This window comes from Oncorhynchus clarkii, chromosome 25 (genome assembly GCF_045791955.1).
Source record: "Oncorhynchus clarkii lewisi isolate Uvic-CL-2024 chromosome 25, UVic_Ocla_1.0, whole genome shotgun sequence".
Classification (NCBI taxonomy): domain Eukaryota; kingdom Metazoa; phylum Chordata; class Actinopteri; order Salmoniformes; family Salmonidae; genus Oncorhynchus; species Oncorhynchus clarkii.
In genome coordinates this window covers 163,074-178,333 of record NC_092171.1, presented here as the reverse complement: position 1 = coordinate 178,333, position 15,260 = coordinate 163,074, and the positions used below count along the sequence as shown (strand labels likewise).

Below are 15,260 nucleotides of genomic sequence, written 5' to 3'. Positions count from 1 at the left end.
TGTTGTCACTTCCCACGAGCCGGGTTGTGACAACTCACACTCATTCTTATGTTTAATAAATGTGCGTGTGTGTGTGTGGCAGGCTTACAATGATAGCAAAAAACAACCTTTGAGAGTGTGCTGAACCTGATGCTAGAGGGGATTTGCAGCTGGAGGTTGAATGTTTGAAGGGAGGGAGGGATACAGGACTATAAAAAGTTTGGGAACCACTGCTCCAAATCGACCACTTTAACGACCTTTAGTGATGCCCTCTGCCTGTATAGCCTGCAGCGAACCCTTCAACACCTAGACCTGAGTCAGAACAGGCCCTGCCGCTTCAGTTCTGCCAGCTGCGAGAGCAGATCAAGTTCAAGCTGGACGACAACAAACTGGTGTGGCTGCCCTTTCACATCGGCCATATCTCCAAGCTGCGCTTTCTGTCAGCAGCCCACAAAGCTGGCCGTGCTGCCAGGGGACTTCCGAAAGTTAACTCTTGAACCTGGACCTGTTTGGTAATCTGTTAGCCCATCCCAACCCCCTGGGCCACACCATCCAGCTCACATTTCCCCTCACACTGCAGGAGATGGCATCCAGGGCTGTGGCCAACATCAGGTTAGTTCAATTATTAATTTCAACATTTCACCCATAAAATGCTTTTACCACGTTTTGAAGTATTGGATCACCTGTAGTATCATGCAAGGTGTTATATAATATTTTAGCCTAAACTGTTTCTCTTGTTTTGTGTTTACACCACACAGAATCCCATATGGGCCTCATCTCATCCCTGCCCACCTTTGTCAAGTGTGAACTACATCAAAACAGCAGTCAGCATGAATCTGCATCTCGTCTCTCACACTGTGGTATTGGTAGATGACATGGGAGGCACAGATGTGCCAGTGCATCACCACTTTTGCTCCCTATTGTGTTACTCTGAGTTCCTAGACCAATGCCTTCAGCAAGGCCTGAGATGATAAGGTCCCTTAACTGTTCCGTGGCAGTGCTTTTGATGGAATTCTGAATTAAATGGTGACCAGCCAGTGTAGTGTAATGTCAAGGACAGTATGGAGACTTTGGACATTGTACCCGACACGTACCTTAGAACTTGTCATGTGATCACTGATCGAACATATGCTCAGGTATGTTTCGCACATATCAGTTTTACAGATTGGGAGACCAAAAATGACAAGAAGTAGTATATAATGTATGTTTGTCTGGTTTAAAAAGGTTATTTTGTGTATATAAAACATTAGTTTGCAGATTCCAAAAATGTAATTACATTTTTACTATATTGTCACAAGATTTAAATAAATTAAAGTTGCCATCCTTATCTATCCTTGTCTCTATTAGATTATGTTTGGAGATTTAGAATTCCATTATCATCTGGTTACACCTTGTAGTAATACAAACAATGTTCAAGAAAATTATGATAACAGTAATACAATTCTTTCAAATTGTAGTATTTATTTTGGTGTGACTAATGCTCTTTGATATTCCAAGCAGACTTGACCCTCTTGGCAAGGTCAGAGTACAGCACTTTGCAATTGTAGAAGCTATGCTCAAATGGTGTAACAGCACAAGGTAATTAAAGCTAAACACACAAGATGTAACCTTTCCCCTTTTATAGAAAGAAGAATATTCCTTTTGTAAAAGATAATATAATGAATAACAATTATAAGAACTCTGAAATAGATACTGAAGACATGAGAGTGTTACTGGTTGCGTTTACACAGCCTGTCATCTTTTTTTTCCACTAATTGTTTTTTTTAACCAATCAACTCACAGGGCCCGGTTTCCAGATAGCGATGGAATTTAGGTTGAGGAATTTAGGTTTTAGCGATGCATTTTCCTACAACGGTGGAAGATGTAAAATGCATTTCCCAAAACACCACGCTAAGAGAGCATTCGCTCTGACGAAAACATGGCAACAAGGCAGGTGCTGGGCCCAGGAAAGGGGCTCATCCAATTGCGTGACATTTGTCTAAAAAGCAAAAAAAGTAATAATAAGAACTTCAGCCTCTCTGACATCAGTGAATTAAAAATGTTATGACTCATCAAAAGGTTTATATGTTATTATAACCATGTTGGGGGTGGTGGCCAAAGCAAAGTCGAAGTTGTAAAAATTAGGAATGATATTAAACATTACAACAGTCTTCTTTATTAAAATGCCTTTGCTTTTGTTGCAGGCAGAATACACATCCATTCATAGTCATCATATACAGTTCATTCGGAAATTATTCAGACCCCTTGACTTTTTCGACATTCTAAAATGTATTAAATAGTTTTTTTCCAATCAATCTACACACACACTTGCCCATAATTACAAAGCAAAAACAGGTTTAGAAATGTTTGCAAATGTATTACTATTTTTTTTTAAATGGGAAAATATCACATTTATATAAGTATTCAGACCCTTTACTCAGTACATTGTTAAAGCACCTTTGGTAGCGATTACAGCCTTGAGGCTTCTTGGGTAGGACGCTACAAGCTTGACACACCTGTATTTGGGGAACTTCTCCCATTCTTCTCTGCAGATCCTCTCAAGCTCTCCTCTCGTTGCTGCCACCACTATGCTTTACCGTAGAGATGACAGGTTTCCTCCAGACATGATGCTTGGGCATTCAGGCCAAAGAGTTCAATCTTGGTTTCATCATCCTTTAGGTGCCTTCTGGCAAACTCTAAGCGGGCGGTCATGTGTATTTACTGAGTGGCTTCCGTCTAGCCACTCTACCATAAAGGCCTGATTGGTGGTGCTGCAGAGATGGTTGTCCTTCTGGAAGGAACTCTGGAGTGACCATCGGGTTCTTCCACCCTGACCAAGGCCCTTTTATTTAACTTGGCAAGTCAGTTAAGAACATTCTTATTTACAATGACGGCCTATACCGGCTAAACCTGGGCAACAGTGTCTGTAGTGACGCCTCAAGCTCAACCCTCCTCCCCCGATTGCACAGTTTGGCTGGGTGGCCTGCACTAGGAAGAGTCTTGGTGGTTCCAAACTTCTTCCATTGTTAAGAATGATGGATGCCACTGTGTTTTTGGGGACCTTCAATGCTTTATAATTTTTTTTGGTACCGTTCCTTCCCCAGATCTGTGCTTTGACACAAATCCTGTCTCGGTGCTCTATGAACAATTCCTTCAACATCATGGTTTGGTTATTGCTCTGACATGCACTGTCAACAGTGGGACCTTTAAATAGACAGGTGTGTGCGTTTTCCAAATCAATGGAAACAGGATGTGTGTGCGCCTTTCCAAATGTCCATTCAATTGAATTTACCACAGGTAAACCCCAATCAAGTTGTAGAAACATCTCAAGGATGATGAATGGAAACAGGATGCACCTGAGCTCAATTTCAAATCTCATAGCTAAGGGTAGGAATACTTACAGTACCAGTCAAAAGTTTGGACACACCTACTCATTCAAGGGTTTTCTTTATTTTTACTATTTTCTACATTGTAGAATAAACTGTGAAATAACACAGAATCATGTAGTAACCAAATAAGTGATAAACAAATCAAAATATTTTAGATTTTAGATTCTTCATAGCCACCCTTTGCCTTGATGATAGCTTTGCACACTCTTGACATTCTATCACCTAGCTTCATGAGGAATGCTTCTCCAACATTCTTGAAGGAGTTCCCACATATGCTGAGCATTTGTTGGCTGCTTTTCCTTCACTCTGCGGTCCAACTCATCCCAAACCATCTCAATTGGTTTGAGGTCAGGGGATTGTGGAGGACAGGCCATCTGATGTACTGTAGCACTCCATCACTCTCCTTGGTAAAATTGCCCTTACACAGCCTGGAGCTGTTTTGGGTCATTGTCCTGTTGAAAAACAAATGATAGCCCCACTAAATGCAAACCAGATGGGATGGCGTATCGCTGCAGAATGCTGTGGTAGCCATGCTGGTTAAGTTTGCCTTGAATTCTAAATAAATCACTGACAGTGTCACCAGCAAAGCGCCATCACACCTCCTCCATGCTTCATGGTGGGAACCACACATGCGGAGATCATCCGTTCACCTACTCTGTTTCTCACAAAGAGACAGCAGTTGGAGCCAAAAATCTCCACATTTGGACTCAAAGGACAGATTTCCATCGCTCGTGTTTCTTGGCCCAAGTACGTCTCTTCTTCTTATTGGTGTCCTTTAGTAGTGGTTTCTTTGCAGCAAATCGACCATGAAGGCCCGGATTTCACGCAGTCTCCTCTGAACAGGTGATGTTGAGATGTGTCTGTTACTTGAACTCTGAAGCATTTATTTGGGCTCCTATTTCTGAGGCGGTAATGAACTCATCCTCTGCAGCAGAGGTAACTCTGGGTCTTCCGTTCCTGTGGGGGTCCTCATGAGAGCCAGTTTCATCATAGCGCTTGATCGTTTTTGAAACTGTACTTGAAGGAACTTTTAAGTTCTTGAAATTTTCCGGATTGACTGACCATGTGTTAAAGTAATGATGGCTGTAACATAACATGTGGAAAAAGGGGTCTGAATAATTTCTGAATGCCTTGTAAAAATACACTAAGACATTTGACAATAAATCAATAATGTTTTGTAAGACAAATCGCCCCACATACTATGAAGGCCTTCTCAACAGTAATATGAGGAACATAGTCTGAACTCTGCATTATCAGTTTACTGTAGTCTTCTTAAGCAATACGGCACCTCGGCGGTTGGTGGTATATGGCCAATATACCATGGCTAAGGGTTGTCCTTAGCACGATGCAACGCGGAGTGCCTGAATAAGCCTTTAGCTGTGGTATATTGGCCATACACCACCAACCTCAGAGGTGCTTTATTGCTATTGTAAACTGGTTACCAACGTAATTAGTAAAAATAAATGTTTTGTCATACATGTGGTATACAGTCTGATATACCATGGCTGTCAGCCAATGAGCATTCAGGACTCAAACCCCCTAGTTTATAATACTGAACATTTCCCTAAATATTTATATCTGACAATGCTATATTTTCTTTGTTGTCCGAAAAAATTATATTCTCTTCTGTACAGCTGGCAGTAGTTTTGGGGGCACAAATGGAAGCTGTTTTTCAAGCATCTTGCAGTTCTTCACATTCTTGGCTATGTAATCCTCACATATCCTGTGAGACATTTAAAAAAAACATTTTAAGTATAGGCTAAGAGGGCATTGCATGCATTTGGTAGTTGTAGCTTACCATACTAAACTGTCACTGTGTTATAGCATCTATGTAATAGCAAAATAATAAATTCCATGAACTATTTGTATGGGGACCATTCTGCATATAGAATATTTTTTTGTTTTATCAGTCAACATGATTTCCAAAATATCAGTGTCTTCTAGCTGAGAACAGATTCTCCCTCATTGAATTATCATAATTGATTAGTTACCGAAAGAGTGGGTAGGGCTGGGTCTGGAAAACAAGTGCATCATTGCAGTGACCCTGAAGAAACAGTACCATAACAGCTCATTGTAAACATGTCTTCCATAATTAATGATATGTGTTCCATAATTCATCAATGATCTGCTTATGAATTTTAATAATGTTACATTAACATAATACCAAGCAATTTCCTTCCTGTCACAAATGGTAAAATCATCCAATGTGAATGATTAGAGAAGATCCTTGAGTGGTTTCCATAGAATCAGAATGATTCTAAGGTGGTTTCCATTATACTTACTGTGTCTACTCGAAGGATGTAGTTGCAACTACCCCCAAACACAATGACATCAGAGTCTTTCCCTTGGCATGCTGTGTGCCACAACCTGAGGGTGGAAAATAAATAAAGGGTCAGATCATAGAATTACATGTAAAGTAAATCAAAGGATCTCTATGGGTCAGACAATGTGCTTACAGTTTTATCATTTGCACATTTTGGGTACATTCCTCAGACTTTAGATTGGAACATGTAATGCTATCCAATACCAGTTTAGTAATTTAGCTTGATTTAAACATGACACAAACAACTTGAACATGCACTACCTTGGTTTGTTCATGTATGGATGCTCAAACTCTCTCCATTTCTTCGTCCCAACATCAAATACCCAGCCATCGCCTGGAGAGATATAATTTATTTTTTAGAAAAGCGAATGCCATGTTTCCGTGGACCTTATTAAGGTACAGAGGTAGGATTTTGAATCTGTACAGGTAAATGACTTACTCATTGGTTTGCAGTCTATACTCAGTCCTCCAAATAGAAACAAACCGCTGTCAGATATTGCAGTGAGGGTATGCCACGACCTTCCCATTGGCACATTGGATGCTGGTACTCTAGAAAAGCCATTTTGAAAGAACAGTTAAAAAAATAAAATCAAGCGTGTTCTGACAACAGTATAGAACAGGAAAGTAACCATTTTAAGTTGAGCATTTGAAAGAGTGAACAGTAAATGCATACATTTCGTACCATGTCCATGATTCTAGATCTAGACAATAAATGTCACTTGTCCTGGTTTCCTGAAAGTGAAAAGAAAAATGAAGATTTAAAACCAAATAAAAAAAACTTGAGTTAAGTATGTATATTTAAACTTGTATGTAAAATAAAATATTTAATCCCACAAATCTTATTAGCAATACACTTTAGGATTTTTGTGTCTGTGTTTCAATGCAACCATGAAGAGGAGTCAAAATTAATAATTTCTCACCCTTATTCTGCCCCCACATACATATCCTTTGTGGCAAAGTGTTACACTGGCACGGGCAGCTCTCGGGTCAGGTGCACAACCCTGTAGACAGTAGATATCCACAAATAAAGTATAATTCGTGCCTTGTATGTTCCATTCCTCAAATCATGTGATGTCATAGCACATTCTTAAGTTTATTGTATATGATATCATGTCTTTTTAAAAATAAATAAACACGTTCAATATATCGTCTCTTATATCGTCTTACACTGGTATGTGGTTCACTCCAACTGGCCGATGTTGGGTCAAACATATGGACTTCATTGTTCCATCCCCAATAGATGTCATCCACCTACAGAGCACAGTATTACTAATCCATATAATAAAGTTAAAATAGTTAATAGTACTAGAAAATGTATTTATATGTTTGGCTATAATTGCACCCATAAGATAAACTTACCCATGACACCTCATCCATAAGGAAGCTTCTGTTGTTATTGATGTCATCAAGTTGCTTATGACCATATCCACCAAAGTAGATGAGCCTACAGAATAACCAAAACATATCCCAATCACAAGGGTTTCGTTTTACAGGGTAGCTGTGCACCCCCAACGATTTTTTTAGATCACCACCAATAGTAAAATGGCAAGGTTCGATTTATAAATGTTCCCAATTAGGGCAGTACTGCCATGGGCATTGTTTTGTTTTTTAAAGAATGCTTGCCTGCCATTGAAAACCCAGCAAGAGAGCTTATCTCTGGGTGAGGGAGGGGAGCCACTCTTATGGCTTTCCTCCAAGTGTATATTCCATCCAGAAGATTGACACAGTAAAGCTGAAAACAGACCATTTCAGCATGTAAATGTAAACAAAACAATGTAAGGCTATTGAGGATTTTCACACATCCTTGCAAATGTACTGTACATTTACCTGGTTGGTCTGGCCGTTGTCATCGCATCCCCCAAATATGTACATGTCTCCATTCAGAGAGCACCCACAGGTGCCTGACATGGGGGGCGGGACCTCACCTGACATCCTGCACATTTCCCTTCAGAATGGAGAATAAACAAACAAAACAGGGAAATGTAAGTTGCAGGGTGCAAAATTCACAAAAAGCATAGAGTACAGATATAAACACAAACCACTGACCAATAAACTTCTAGCAACTATGTAACAACATTGTAAATAACATGTAACAACCTCTAATGCAGAGCTCCATAATTATGAAATGTAGTGTTTACATCTCTCAAATGTTTCCCACTTGGCACAGATGTCAGCTCAACATCTAGTTTTGATTTACATTTGGTTGATATGAATTCAACATGAAATAAAATTTAAAAAATAACCCTGTCATTGGATTTAGGTTAAACGTTGGGTGAAAAAATGACAAAATTCCCTGACGTCGATGCGTTTTTGCACATTGATTCAATGTCATCACATAGATTTTTTGTTGTTGTTGCTGAAATTAAATTATTCAACTTTTGCACTGAACCAACCCACTGGGAAAAAACTGGTTAAGTAAATTGTTGCGTGGTTGTTTTTTGATGGTTAGACTGTAGTAGAAGATTCAAAATCAAGCTTAGTTCTCATAAGATATCAACTTCTCCATTCATGATCTTAGAAATGTGTTACTTTGTTAAAATTCCATTCATATTCTTACCATACACCTCTTTCTAAGTCATATAACCAGATTTCATCATTAGGTAGGAAAACTTCATCATCAGCAATTGACTGCAGAAAACAAGTAACATAGAATAGTAATTTGGCATCAATCAACATATGGCATAATCCTTGAATATTTATTCATGATCCAAATAGAATGTTGGTGAAATGCAAAACATAAATGAAAGATAACACTATCCATTGGCAATGCTTGTCAAGACAGTTGCAGCCAGGTAGGCTTTCTGTTTGACAGTCTCTGCTTACCACGTAGCCTCCCCACACGTACAGGACATTTCTCTCAGTTAGAGCCGTATGACCGCTTCGCTCACGGGCTACAAGCTCTGAACAGTGCTTTTCAATTGCAGAATCCATGAATGCTAATAAGGAAAAATAAAATACGATACGTTGCCACATTGAAACAAATATCACTGTGTCAGGACATTATATGGTATCGTTGAAGAAATCTGCTCAGAGATCCGAGTTGCTAATTTTTTGTCAACACAGCGAAGAGAAGAGGATGGTAATTGAAGAATTACAATTGGTCGCGTCCTGTCGTCTCAAGATGTTTTTAATCAAGTGCAACAGCTTTCAGAGAAAACACGTTTTTATTTCCCTTTCAGGCAGGTTGTCCCAATTCAACCTAATAGTTGTTTTATTCTGTATTCGTTCTACACTGATGTGTTGTAAACATGAGAATATTATTGAGATATGATGAATAAACACATGGAGGATAATACATGAATTAACATTCGAGTAATAATTTATATACTTACATGTCTGTGAATATGGGGTGTTTTAACAACATCAGCTGACTTCAAACAGTAAATCTCGGCATAATCGTGATTTGTACTATCTGGGATCCTCGGGACGTCCCTGCCTAAACCCTAACCTAATAGCGGCAATCAGCATTAAAAACAATAAAGGCGTTCCCACTCATGGTTCGGTAAAAAGCCTAGGGATGGGGCTGGAGAAATGTAATCAGTCTCAAATTAATAGACAGAGCTACGGGTGCAAGGATTGACCATCCATGATATAAAACATTATAGTTTAATCATGTTTTTAGGCTATAAGGTGTTTGCTTTCATTTTATTTGTTTAAAAACACATTTATAAATGATATTTTCCAATAATCAATGCATACAAATCATTAATATGGATGTAAATTCATGTAGCAACTGCTGACTGCCCCTTTAACCTTTACCCTACCAATTTACGTTTCAACTTCAATGCGGACGTCCCAAAGATTCCGGATTGCAAAGACTGCAGACTAAAAATAAACTTGTGTAGAATTTTTGCGTTGGAGGAAGTGACGAAACATGTAGCCTATCGGCGGGAGTTAAGATTTAGGTCCAAATGTTTGATTGTTGAAGGAAGATTGGATTGACAATGAAGGTTCGCAAAGTCAAGACGAAAGTATCTGCTGGCTGCAAGATGCGGGGATTTATGCTTCGACCTTATGTTATTGTTTGTCAATCATGTTGTTCTTGACATTTGTTTACAGTAAATGTAACGGCAGCATTGCTAGTTAGAAGCCAAATTGGTCTGTTGTGTCAGTGTCATACCAAGAAGCTATGCTAGCCCAGACAGGATAGAGTGGCTAGGGTCAGTTGAAATCGCCAAGCGGGCTACATTTTGTGTTCTTGCATTGGACTTATATCGAATTCTGCTTATTGGATCTTATTGGATCTCCATTCGCCTTTCATTTACAATAATGCTAACTAAATGCCGAAAGTAGTACGCCTACTCATTCAAGGGTTTTTCTTTTCTTAAAAAAAAATGTATTTTCTACATTGTAGAATGAGAGTGAATACATCTAAACTATGAAATAACACTTATGGAATCATGTAATAAACCATAATAAACAACGTTAAAATGCTGAGACTTCGAGATCATTGAGTTATTTTGGAATCTGTAGCCTGTCTGTTGCGACATATCAGAACAATGGACAGCCCCCTACAGCAGTGCGGTTTAGATTACCCAATTACCCTATTACAAGCAGCCTATGTGAATGCAGCCGTACACACAGCTGCCTTACCACAATAATGCTAACTAAATGCTGAAAATAGTAGGCTAGTTATTTATGCATGCAAACAAAAACTGTATAGCAGTTTGGCTTAGAATACCGACAACCTCGAACAGAACAAAACAGCGGTACATAGTAGTAAGCCTAGTAAACAAAATATCACCTCGGATAAGGCATGACACCAACTATATGTATTTTACATTAACAGTTAACAAACGCAGTAAATGAAAGGCCAATGGAAATCCAAATAACAAAAGCATAGCCTACAGCACATATGTCAGAGTCAAGGCCCGCGGGCCACATCCGGCCCGCAAGAAGGTTTTTTACGGCCCCTGGGATGATCTTGATTTATTATTAGAACCGGCCCGCAGCAAGCCGGCAGCCCGCAGATCTTTTACACGCACCAATACTACATTTCCCACAATGCAAAGGTGACGCACCGAGCAGTAGGCTGCTTCATTTCAATATTTATTGGCACAGCAGTCGTCAGCATCACAGTAAAATTAACTTTCAGATACCCATCAAAAATGGCAAAACGGAAGGTGGATACTGAGAACCGGGGGTTTCAAACAAGGTGGGAGTCGGAGTATATGTTCACGAAGGTAGCTGGAAAACCTGTGTGTCTTCTGTGTGGAGAAAGTGTGGCGGTACTGAAAGAGTATAATCTGAGACGACATTATGAAACGAAACACGCGGACAAAAACAAGAATATGGACATGGAACAAAGGCTACAAAAGGCAGAGGAATTAAAACGAGGCCTCAAATCTCGACAGGCTCTGTTCAAAAAAGCCAAATCACAAGGCCAGGCTGCTGTCAAGGCCAGTTTTATTTTGGCAGAAGAGATCGCTAAATCAGCCCGGCCATTTACGGAGGGGGATTTCATCAAAAACTGCATGATTAAAGTTTGTGACGAAGTTTGCCCAGAAAAAAGGCAACTCTTTTTAAATGTGAGTCTGAGCAGAAACACCATTGCCGAGAGAGTAGACCAGTTGTCCATCAATCTAAAAGAGCAGCTTGTGAAAAAGGGAAAAGATTTTATTGCATATTCCTTGGCTGTGGATGAGAGCACCGACATTTCTGACATTGCCCAGTTGTCAATTTTCATCCGCGGAGTGGACTCCAACCTAAGCGTGACAGAGGAGTTTTTGGCTTTACGTCCTATGCATGGCACAACTACGGGGCATGATTTGTATGAAGAGGTGTCAAGATGTGTAAATGAGATGGAGCTGCCTTGGGAAAAACTCGTGGGTTTGACAACCGACGGAGCACCTGCGATGTGTGGACACAGGAGCGGACTGGTGGCGAAGATACGGGAAAAGATGCAAGAGGAAAACGCGACAGGTGAGCTGACAGCTTATCATTGTATCATACACCAGGAAGCGTTGTGCGGTAAAGCCTTGAAAATGGAGCATGTAATGAGCATCATCACGCGCACAGTTAACTTTATCAGAGCCAAAGGTTTGAATCACCGCCAGTTCAAGGCATTTCTGACGGAGTTAGAAACGGAGCATGGTGATTTGCCTTATCACACAGAGGTGCGATGGCTAAGCCAGGGAAAGGTGCTTCAAAGATGTTTCGAGCTTCGTGAGGAGATTTGTCTGTTCTTGGACAGCAAAGGGAAAGACACAACACAACTCCGAGACGAAATGTTTCTGTGTGAAATGGCTTTTCTGTGTGACATTACGAGTCATCTGAATGCAATAAACTTGCAGCTGCAGGGTCGGGATCGTGTCATCTCTGATATGTACAGTACAGTGAAGGCATTTAAAACCAAACTGACTCTGTGGGAGACGCAGATGCGGAAAGAAAATTTGAGCCACTTTCCCAGCTGCCAGACCATGAAAGAGAAGCTCTCTACCAGTGCGTTCCCGAGCACACAGTTGGCTGATAAAATAGGTATGCTTGCCGCTGACTTTCGACGCCGATTTGCTGACTTTGAAGCACAAAAAAGCAGGTTGGAACTGCTCGGTAACCCATTTGCTGTTGACGTGGAAAGCTCACCACCAAACCTCCAAATGGAGTTGATTGACCTCCAATGCAATGATGCACTGAGGGCAAAATATGCGGCAGTGGGTGCTGCGGAGTTCGCCCGTTTCCTCCCCGGCACAATGCCCCAGCTGCGCATCCAGGCTGCTCAAACGTTGTCTATGTTTGGCAGCACATACCTGTGTGAACAACTGTTTTCTTTGATGAACCTGAACAAAACATCACACAGAAGTCGACTTACTGCTGAACACCTCCACTCAATTCTGAGGATTTCTTCAGCTCAGAGCCTTACCCCGAACATTGATGAACTTGTGGAAAAGATGGGACACCACCAAGTATCACCCTCAACCTCAAACAAGTGAACATTACTGTGCAATCACATATTTAGAGTTTTTACTCAGTTCAAGTTTAAAAGTTACAATTTAATATTTGTTTTCACTGCATGTTACTTCTCCTTAAACAAAGTGTTGTTTTTGATTAATAGATTTTTGCACTTTATTTTTTTGTATTTCAATCCAATTATATTTTAAAAATATTTCAGTTGAGTGGATGATAGAAAATTGCTATTATTGTTTTTTCTTTGAAGTAAATTTAGCCCACTTTTGCTAAAATAGAAAATATAGTCTACTGATGGTGCCTTGAATACCGGTTTCTTTCATTTAATGTTCATGTTATGGGGATATTTATATAAAGGAAATTTGTCTTTTGTGTCTGTTGAAAATTAAAGATTACTGACAGAGCCATAAGAAAATATTGCTTTATTTATCTGATCATATTGTAATATATTTGTTAGGTTTTCAGTAGGTTCAATTAGGTTCACTAGACTATATGCGTCATTTAAAAATTTTTCAATGAACATTCGAACAGTCCGGCCCTCGTCTTGTAGCTGATTTTTTTATTTGGCCCTCCGTCCATTTGACTTTGACACCCCTGGCCTACAGCCTAATACAGTGAGATGCAGCCATGCTCAGCTGTTTTGCCAAATAAATGGGGAGTCATTTGGGTACTTGCGTTGGAATAAAATTGAATCCTGCTTATATCACGCTATACCACAAACACAAAAGTTCAAAAAAAAAATGCATTTGACCAAGAAGTGACAAGTCCACAATATTGCGGCGCTCTATCAGCACAATGGACAGCACTCTACACAATAAAGCAAGATTTTTATAAAACCAACCAGCTCGATTGTTTCAATCTTACCTTTTAAAGAGTTCCAGCTTCCTTGATGCTCTGTGGAATTTCCGGAGAAATTGATAATTCTATTCTCCCCAAATCTTGTAAGATCCCCCTCAAATGACAGTTGTATTAGTTGAGCTTTCTTCTGGTGTAGCGTGCTTCTACTCTGCTGACTGAACACATTTTTCAAAGTGGAAAATGAATTCTCGCATGTAGCTGTGGACGCCCTAAAGTCAGTCCATGTTTCAGTGCAGAAAGCACAGTCGTTATAGTGGAGAGAGGCCCAGAGAATTGTTACAGGATAACAAGTGGGGTCCATTTGAGGCTGCAAAACTGCTTAGATCCAGGTTTCGCTTTACATCTAGAAAGTAATGGCTCTCTGGGTCAAGGGCACACAGTGCCGCCACCAGTTGGTAGTTGCCTTTGCTGAATTGTTCTGACATTTCACCAATGACCACATCCAACGTGCTGAGGAACAGTCTTTTACACTCAGTCTCTTTTCCTCTGTCCTGCTGTACTGTCCAGTGGATATATATTCACATCCAGTAGGAACGATTTAATGTTGAATATCGTGTTACTTGTGTGGTATTATGGGATATGGTGCTAAACACCTTGGCAGGTTCCTCGTCTTTTTGGAGAGTATATTTCATCATAGACAGAAAAAGTCTGCTGCCCCCCTCCTATCTTGATTCTTATCGTGTCCAATGTCCCCCTCAGTGGTTGCTGGTTAGAAACAAGGAACTCGATAATCACAATCGCCGACAAATACATGAGATTTCTTGCCAGCTGCCGATCATTAACAAGTGTTGAAAGTGACACCAATGGTCCCAATAGCACTTCAAACTATTTTTTATTTCCACAGTGCAATGCTCTTTGCTTGATGCGTGTCTAGCAAATCCTTTGGTACTATCAATATCATTCTTTCAGTTAGAATACCCAGCTTGGGTGGAAGACCTTGTCTGCGTTAGCATTGGACCCAAAACAGAACTTTCGACATGGGAAAACAAAATGCAGCATCTGCAGTAACCGAGTATTCTAGCCACTCTCTTCCTATTAGCCAGTTGTTATTAAAGGTTTCTACGCTAACCTGGGCTGGCTTCTCTGTTCCAAGATCATCAGGAACAGTCAGGGGTGGAGGCGGCTGTGGAGCCATTATGGCAGCACTTGTGGAAGGGTGGGTATGCTCTGTACATGGAGCTAGCTGCAGCTCGGGAGCATCATCGCTGTTGGGCTTGGCGGCGGCCTCGGTGGTTTGATGCAGCTGCTCATCGCTCTCTTTCTCCTTTGTTTGGGTACTTGGGCGAAGCCAATTTCTGATATCCATCGTGGCAGATTAGTTGGGTCAAGCTAGCTAAATAGACTAAAGCTAATAACGCTAACTCGTTTTATACCTAAGAGTGAAGCAGCCTCAACGGAAAACGTTGAAATCAAATATTACAGGAGGAGGTGTATCACATTATTCACTTAGCCAACGGAGTGTAAACCCAACGGAGTCACACCTAACCACCCAGTGGCTTTCCATAGCCCCCCAGCTGCAACCTGGTCTCAGAGCATTTTGTATTATTCTGTAAGTAAATCCGAGATACTCCATTTAGTATAATATGTTACGTTCGTATGGTATGTATCTATTTTTGTATATGTTACGAATTACAATTTGTGTGATTTGTTACGAATTTGCAAAATGTACAATATTTGTTTGCCTTAACGCTGCAATATGTAACTTTTTGGACGACCTGACCAAATTCACAAATAAATGTTGAGTTATAGATCTGCCATTCTCATTGAAAGCATGTCTAAGAAGCAGTAGATCTGTTCTATGTGCACTATTTCTATGAGTTCCGTTCTTA

The 15,260-nt window shown here is 40.2% G+C and overlaps 1 pseudogene; it reads right to left on the bottom strand.

Annotated features, from left to right (window-relative positions):
- Positions 1 to 4,934: 4,934 nt before the first annotated feature.
- Positions 4,935 to 14,737, bottom strand: LOC139383258 (kelch domain-containing protein 1-like; annotated as a pseudogene).
- Positions 14,738 to 15,260: the final 523 nt, after the last annotated feature.